This window comes from Vulpes vulpes, chromosome 5, assembly GCF_048418805.1.
Source record: "Vulpes vulpes isolate BD-2025 chromosome 5, VulVul3, whole genome shotgun sequence".
Classification (NCBI taxonomy): Eukaryota; Metazoa; Chordata; class Mammalia; order Carnivora; family Canidae; genus Vulpes; species Vulpes vulpes.
This window is the reverse complement of record NC_132784.1, coordinates 75,993,832-76,002,959: the sequence shown is the minus strand read 5'-3', so window position 1 is coordinate 76,002,959 and position 9,128 is coordinate 75,993,832. Positions and strand designations below refer to the sequence as shown.

Here is a 9,128-nt window from a genome sequence, read left to right as displayed (position 1 = left end):
GAAACAGTCAACAAAACTAAAAGACAACTTACAGAATGGGAGAAGATATTTGCAAATGACATATCAGATAAAGGGCTAGTTTCCAAGATCTATAAAGAATTTATTAAACTCAACAGCAAAGATACAAACAATCCAATCATGAAATGGGCAAAAGACATGAACAGAAATCTCACAGAGGAAGACATAGACATGGCCAACTAGCACATGAGAAAATGCTCCACATCACTTGCCATCAGGGAAATACAAATCAAAACCACAATGAGATACCACCTCACACCAGTGAGAATGGGGAAAATTAGCAAGACAGGAAATAACAAATGTTGGAGAGGATGTGGAGAAAGGGGAACCCTCTTGCACTGTTGGTGGGAATCCAACTGGTACGGCCACTCTGGAAAAACTGTGGGGAGTTTCCTCAAAGACTTAAAAATAGATCTGCCCTATGACCTAGCAATTGCACTGCTGGGGATTTACCCCAGGGATACAGATACAGTGAAACAACAGGACACCTGCACCCTGATGTTTATAAGCAGCAATGTCCACAATAGCCAAAGGGTAGAAGGAGCCTCGGTGTCCATCAAAAGATGAATGGATAAAGAAGATGTGGTCTATGTATACAATGGAATATTACTCAGCCTTTAGAAACGACATAACCCACTATTTTCTTCGACATGGAGCGACCTGGATGGTATTGTGCTGAATGAAGTAAGTCAATTGAAAGACAAATGTTATATGGTCTCATTCATTTGGGGAATATAAAAATTAGTGAAAGGGAATAAATAGAAAGGAGATAAAATGAGTGAAAATCTCAGTGAGGGTGACATGAGAGACACCGAACTCTGGGAAATGAACAAGGGGTAGTGGAAGGGGAAGTGGGTAGGGGGTTGGGGTGACTGGGTGATGGGCACTGATGGGGGCACTTGACGGAATGAACACTGGGTGTTATGCTATATGTTGGCAAATTGAACTCCAATTAAAAAAATAAAGAAAAAAATGAATTTGTGGCACAAAACAGGTTGAATTACTTTAAATAACTCATATTCACTCACCAGCTGATAAGTGTAGTTTTTTATATCTATCTATCTATCATCTATCTATCTATCTATCTATCTATCTATCATCTATCTATCTATCTATCTATACTTTGCTACTTATTATTTTGGATCAAATCCTCTATGTCCTTCTACATGCATACACATTCAGATTTGTGAAAGTTTCAGGGTTGCAAATTCTATCAACAAGGATTTTAGGAATTGATAATGGCTCTTGCTTTAAAGTCTGTTTTGTTTTCTATGTAATATTAACAAAAATAATATTATATATATGTATTTCAAATACTATTTCATTGTGACTGCTTTATCTTTTTCATGCTTTTAGTTTCTTTTTTTCATCTTTCTTTTTTTTAATAATAAATTTATTTTTTTATTGGTGTTCAATTTGCCAACATACAAAATAACACCCAGTGCTCATCCTGTCAAGCGCCCCCCTCAGTGCCCATCACCCATTCACCCCCACCCCCTGCCCTCCTCCCCTTCCACCACCCCTAGTTCATTTCCCAGAGTTAGGAGTCTTCATGTTCTGTCTCCGTTTCTGATATTTCCTACCCATTTCTTCTCCCTTCCCTTTCACATGCTTTTAGTTTCCATTTTTCTTTGCCCTAGGGGGTAAGTGCATTTTTTGTCAAAAGCATGTATTTGAAAAATAGTCACCAAAAGACGTGTTACAAAATGTTCAAAGCAGCTCTGCTCATAATATCCTTAAATAGGAAAAGGTCTGAATGTCTAGCGACAAGAGAATGGATCTCCTGTCACATATCCATGCAGTGAGATACTACAGATCATTGAAAACAATCATAAAATAGATAAAGCATGAAGAATGAATCTCCTGAACATAACAATGAGAAAATAGACACTGAGGAGTATAATCTGCCTTAGTATTTTTCTACAAAATCAAACACTAGGTAAATTTCATCAACTTTATAGATAAAGATAGTGATTACTTTCTGAAGGTGGTGATTTTAAAGAACTATGAAGAGGACTTCTAGTGTACTGGTAATTTGTGACCTTTATTTTTAAGATTTCATTTATTTATTCATGAGAGACAGAGAGGCAGAGACACAGCCAGAGGGAGAGGGAGAAGCAGACTCCATGCAGGGAGACTATTGTGGGATTTGATCCCGGGACCCCAGGATCACGCCTCAGGCCAAAAGCAGGCACCAAACCACTGAGCCACCCAGGGATCCCCAATTTGTGACTTCTAATCTGATTGCCAATTACATGGTATTGCTCATTTTATGGATCTACCCATTCTACACATGAAGATGATCTTTCTTCTAGTAATGTAGTTGGTCATTTTAAGCACATGGCCTTTCAATCTTTAGACTGACAAATGTTTTGTGATGGTCTTTCAAAAGATAAAATCAAACCTTGCAATATTCTTGTTTCTTTATTAGTAGATGCTGAGAAGGTAGTTTGTCCAATTTTTCATTGCTATAAAAACTCTACTTCATGTTTTCTCCCTCATCATTTTTTTTCCTGCTATTCATGCTTCTTTGCACAGTGTCTCCAGAATGACTGCACTTCTTGCATCACATGTGCCTAATCTTAAACTCTTTCAAGGGCACCTTGGTGGCTCAGTTGGTTGAGCATCTGCCCTCAGCTCAGATCATGATCTCAGGGTCCCAGGATCAAGTCCAGTGTCTGGCATCCTGCTCAGGGGGGAGCCATCTTCTCTCCCTCTCCCTCTGTTTCTTCTTTTTTTCCCCCTCTGTTTCTTCTTCCCCTATTTTTGCTCCTGTGTGCTCTCATGCTCTCTCTCATATAAATATAAAGTTTTTAATAACAAATGAAACTCTTCCAGGATTGTGACTACCTTCTTCTCACAAAATTCCACTATCCAGTTCCTTCTCTGTCATAATTGCTTTGTTTCTAAAGAGATCATATCGTTTAAACTATGAAACACGAGCAAAACACCTGATATTACAGTTGAAAGATTTTAAGGTATTACCTGTTTATACTAGAAAATCTTTTTCAGAAGATGCTTCACTTAGTTACAAGATGATTTCATCCAGGTATTGTGCTGCGATGCATTTGTTTTTAATTAATACATCCTATTTTTTTAGAGCAGTTTTACTTTCATCACAATATACAGTAGAAACTACAGAGATACCCACCTGTCCCTCTCACTGGGACAGCCTCTCCCCCAGAGTGCTACATGTGTTACAGTCAAATGAACCTACACTGACACCTCATTATTACCCAAAATTCAGTTTACATCAGAGTTCACTGTTGTTGTTGTACATTCTGTGAGTTCTGACATGTATAATGACACTTTCCAAAATGCAGTGACATACAGAAGTTTCTCTACCCTAAAAATCCTCTACGTTCCACCTATTGATCCCTCTCCTGTCTTTAATCCTTGGCATCCACTGATGAATCTCTTTGCTCTTTCCTTAGTTTTGCCTTTTCCAGAATGTCATACATAGATTGCCCCCAACTTAAAATGATTTGACTTTTACTTTTCCCTTTACAACTGGGCAAAAGTGATGCATAAGTGTAGTAGAAATTGTATTTTGAATTTTGGATTTGGATCTGTTTCTGGTCTAGTGATATGCAGTATAATACTCTTTTGTGATGGTGGGCAGGGACAGTGACACCCATGTGCAGGATGCCTGGGGGCTCTGGTTGAGCATCAGCCTTTGGCTCAGGATGTGATCCCAGGATCCAGGATCCAGGCCCACATCAAGCTCCCTTTAGGGAGCCTGCTTCTCCCTCTGCCTGTGTTTCTTCCTCTCTCTGTGTCTCTCATGAATAAATAAGCAAAATCTTTAAAAATAAATCCATGTGCAACCAAAATGCATTATTTTTTTTCATTTACTTTGTGGTGAAATCACATCTTATTTCTCTTTGCTAATTCTCTCTCTCTCTCTCTCTCTCTCTCTCTCTCTCTCTCCGTCTTTTCTTATTGTAGTAGGAAAAGTCTTTGGTTGTGGATCCAAATACTAACCATTTACTTACCAATTTTAGGCCAGTAGGAGCAAGCATTAAGATTATGGGAAATGATACTGAACTCTGGCCCATAGGTGGCATCAGCATTCTGATTTGTAGGTTCTCACTCTATCTTCACTGTTTATGATTATTGATTTCAGTTGGGCATCAAGAGAGTTGACCCCGAAGAACCATCTTAAAACAGATTCTACTCTAAATATTTGTTTGCACAACTGATTTCTGTATGATCTAGAGGATGTATATATGAATGTTCTATCACAAATTTAGATTAATTCATTTAGTTTTAGATCATAAACTTTTTATTAGATTACAACTTCTGAACTAACAAAGAATATCTATTATTGTGTGGTCTGGCCTCTAAGTATTTTAATAAAATTATCATCAAAATATTATCTTTTATAATTTACTAATTAATATACCATTGGTTTATGTCCATTGACTCAATCATTTTTTCATGAAGGTTACAGTACCTCTACCATCTTAGTACTCCACAAGCCTAAGTTTCCAGTTAATTTTGGAATGCAAGAATTAGTATTTCTTTCATGATTACTTTAAACCTGTAGTCCTATTGCCCCCTTCATTCTGTTTGCAAGACTGATGACATACAAAACCTGTGAGATAGTCCCTGCCCTTTTCATTCACATCTCCCTCTTTTGTTTCTCAGAGTTGCTTAACCAATAAACTTCTTCAAATTAATTACATGCTTCCTTTGAAAATACTGATGGACACCAAACTTTCCTCATGGCTTTTTTCATCTCTGAATTTCTCAGAGTATAGATTAAGGAATTCAACAAAGGAGCAATGATGGTGTAAAACAGAGCAAATATTTTGTCCTCTGGAAAAGTAATAGGTGGCCTAAGGTACATGAAGACTACAGGCCCAAAATATAGATGACCACAGTGATATGAGACCAACAGGTAGAGGGAGCTTTGCATCTTCCATAAGCTGAGAGGTTTATTAAAGTGAACAATACCATAAGAAACAGATAAGACGGGCACTGAGGTGGACACTTGACGGGATGAGCACTGGGTGTTTTTCTGTATGTTGGTAAATTGAACACCAATAAAAATTAATTAAAGAAACAGATAAGACAATAAAGGTAACTAATGTGACCATACCTGAAAGGGCAATCACAGGGACACCAGTGATGTAAGTATCAGTACAGGCCACTTTAAGCAAAGGAAAAATATCACAAAAGTAGTGATCAATTTCATTAGGACCACAGAAGGGCAAACCAATTGCAGTAGAAAATAAAGGAAAGGCATGAATGGCCCCACCAGCCCAAGCAGCTAAGACTAGGAGATTGCATCTTGTCCTGTTCATGATAATCACGTAGTGGAGAGGTATGCAGATGGCAGCATAAGCGATCAAAGGCCATGGCGGTAAGAATGAAGATCTCAATGCCTCCAAAGAAGTGCATTGTAAAGACCTATAACATGCAATTGTCATAGGAGATGGTTTTCCTTTCCACTAGCAAGTCACCAATTAACTTGGGTGTAACTGTAGAGGTGTAGCAGATGTCTATTAAGGATAAGTGTATAAGGAAGTAGTACATTGGTTGGTGAAAAAGAGGGCTGCATCGAATGGAGGTAAGGATCAGAAGATTTCCTGCCAACAGAGCAACATAACAGAGTAAGAAAATGACAAAACAAAATATTTGTATGCTGTGGACATATGAAAGTCCAAGAAGTATAAATTTGGAGATTTTTCTCTGGCTTGTCATATATTTGCTTTGGCGTATGCTTCCACAGGGACTTAGGTTTCTGAAAGAAAGAACACATAACCAAAGGTGAAAATTAACTCCATAAACACAATAATGTAAAATTTATTAAAATGAATATTGACATAGAGTTAAGATTAATTTTTCTTGATTTTTTGAATTAAGCTGATTCTCCTTATTTTGTCTTTTATAAATCTAGCATGACATAATTTCATAATGGCAATCATGAGAATAATTACATATTTTATTCACTGTTACTAGTACTTTTTAAAAATTTAAATATTATTTTGATAATACATTTTATTACTATTAATGACATATTTAGATAAAAGAACTGCTAATTATATCAGTTAGTCTTAAACAAGAAAAGATTTTGTCCACATTTTCCAGTTCTTATACCTTACAAATAAAATAAATGATCCTTCTTAAAAATTACCTGAGAAAACACTCTTAATGTTCTGGGAATGAATCCTGAAGAAATGCACATTTGTTTATAGATCCAGTTTGAACTACTTAACTTTGATTTCTGTAGCGCATACTATATTTTCCTACATGGTCAAATATTGTCAATGAATCATGTTAAACCAACCAAATTCCTCTTACATTAAAAAGCAAAGTGTTAAAAAAAAAAAAAGGCAAAGTGTTTGAAAACAATACAGCAAAAGAAAGAATATCAATTAATCACTGAAATTTTGAGAAATATTCAGGAAGCCCATTCATTTGTCACATTTATATTTTATGAGTTAAATACAATTTAAAAAAATACATAGGATCATTGAAGTTTTTAATAGTAATTGATCAAGGAAAGATAAGATTGTTGAATTGCCCAAATATATTTGAATTATGCATGAGTCATGGCTCTTGCTGAAAATTTCATACTTTAGTTACAATGTCAAAAATCAAATGCCAATTAAAGGAAATAAAAGTGAAAGCAACTTGAAGACAAACTTTGTGGTAAGTTAGCACTTGGTGGTATTTCTTGGAATAATGACTAAATGTAATATTCAGGAAATCACATCTTTGTAACATTTATCTTAAGACATTATTTAATCAGGGAAAATGAGTTTAGGATAATGAAAAAACATCTCAAAAAGCTATTTTACCCACTAAGGAGGAAATATCTGATCCTAGTGGGTTTGCAAGAACTAATACATCTTCTACCTTAGTCTGATTCTGAAGTGACAGACATATCAGACCCTCAGATGTTTATTTTAAAAATAAGAAATGTGAGCACCTGTGTGGCTCAATGCATTGAGCAGCTGCCTTTGGCTCAGGTCTTCATCCTGGGGTCCGGGGATTGAGTCCCCAGGTGGGCTCCCTACTTGGCCAGGAGTCTGCTTCTCCCTCTACTACTTCCCCCTCCTCGTGCTCTCTCACACGCTCTCCCTCTCTCAAACAAAATTAAAAAAAAATAAAAGAATAAAAAATTGTAAATAAAGTTGCAATATTATTTAGCAACCATCATCTGGAGTGACTCACAAATTTAACATCAATGTTATTGATTGGCTTTAAGATTTTACAAGGCAAATAATTGACAGCTGTGACATTTTTGAATGGTCTATACCTTACCACATCAATTCTATTTTAAATTACTACTCACAATTCTAACCTCATAAAAGTAGAAATTTTCAATTTGTTCCTACTTTGCTTTCAGAATCACTAACAAGGCTTCCTATCCTCCATTATATAACAAATAAAATAATTATATCACTACTTATATCATACAGTGTTCAGCAATTAACAGTAACTATAGAAACTGAGAAGTTTTAGGAGCGTGAGGATCATTGACTTATCTTCTGTTCATTACACCTGGTACTGGTATGTGTTCATGAGTTAGAAACAATGTTAATTCTTAAGATATACCTAATTACTATAACAAACTGATTTATATGTAAGTAATTTTTCTCTGAGTCTCAAAAGAAGAGACATTAAGAGAATCCTAGTAATTTCTCAGATTTGAAAAGGAATACACTGTAAATATTAAAAGACAGAAATTCTGTTTCTTCCTCAATCTGGGGCTATCTTTCATGGGAGAGAACTGATAAAGAACTGATAGAGAACTGATAGAGAGAACTGATATATATATATTTTTTCATAGTGTTCAAGGCTTTACTGGGGATTAGGCAGGGCTGGGCAGGGACCACCCTGGGGGAGCAACACGGGCACACCAGGTCACACCGGGCTTCAGAGCAGTGCTCCAGAGTTCAGGGGCAGGCTCTGCAGGCCAGAAGTCCAGGCCAGTTCCTGCAAGTGGCACAACCACCGAGGGAAGAATGATCTGGTTGGCTTTAGCACAGGAGGGGTAACACTGGGGGAGGAGGAAAATTGCTGAAGTGGATAGCTGATGTCAAGGGCCTGTTCTGGTACATGGAGCAAGCACAGCTCCAGTTCCTTGCTGGCATCTCCTCCTATGCCCCCCCTACATGTTGCCCCATGCCCCATGAAGGACAGCATGAAAGAACTCTTTTGGTTCCTCATCTGAGCAGAAAGGAATATGCAAGACAATGGGTTAACAGACAACCCGTCTGTCTTTTGAGTATTTATGTTAGTAAAGAGGTAGGAAATATTTAATATTCACACATATCATAGAATTCTCTGATTATAAAAGATTTGAAATAATTTGCCTTCAGTTTTACAAAGACAAATATTCCTAAACAAGACTCCTGCTTGTTGGGACACCTGAGTGGCTCAGCAGTTGAGCGTTCTGCCTTTGGCTCAGGTCCTTATTTCGGTCTGAGATGGAGTTCCCAATCGAGCTCCCTGAGAGGACTGTGCTTCTCCCTCTGCCTTGTTTATGCCTCTCTCTCTCAGGGTCTCTTATGATAAATAAATAAATAAATCTTAGAAGAAGAAAAAAAAAAACACAATCCTGCTTGTCTTCCCAATCACCATTAGAATTTTATCTCCAAAAGCTCAAAACCTCATCCTGTATTTTGAGGGAACTTGCTCTGTGAACAGTGCTGTTTGTAGAGGTAAAGGGAAAGAGGGAAGAGTCAGTTGATGAGAATTGTTGTCATAAAACAACATAGTGATACTGAGGAATCCTCCCATGAGAAAACTGAAGTCACAATTGGTAAGGTAAGAACTACAGGAAACCATGAACAAAAGATTAAAACAATAGCAACACAGAAAGGTGCAAACGTTGAGACATCTCAAATAAACTGGCCGATGTGATCCATGAGTGAATTGCTTAATCTCTTTGGGCCTCATAGTACTCATTTCACAATTAAGATACCATTACAAAATTCAGAATTTTAATGAGGGATACATGAGATAATATGAAATAGCCAGTGACATGTATGGTTTAAAGCTGTCATTTTTCTTTTACGGTCTTTCCTCTTTGAATGACTAGTTTAAGAAAACAGATTGTCATGCATGCACACACAACCAATGGAAAAATAAAG

The 9,128-nt window shown here is 36.9% G+C and overlaps 1 pseudogene; it reads right to left on the bottom strand.

The window, feature by feature from the left end:
- Positions 1–4,696: 4,696 nt before the first annotated feature.
- Positions 4,697–5,730, bottom strand: LOC140598910 (olfactory receptor 4P4-like; annotated as a pseudogene).
- Between the last annotated feature and the right edge of the window lie 3,398 nt (positions 5,731–9,128).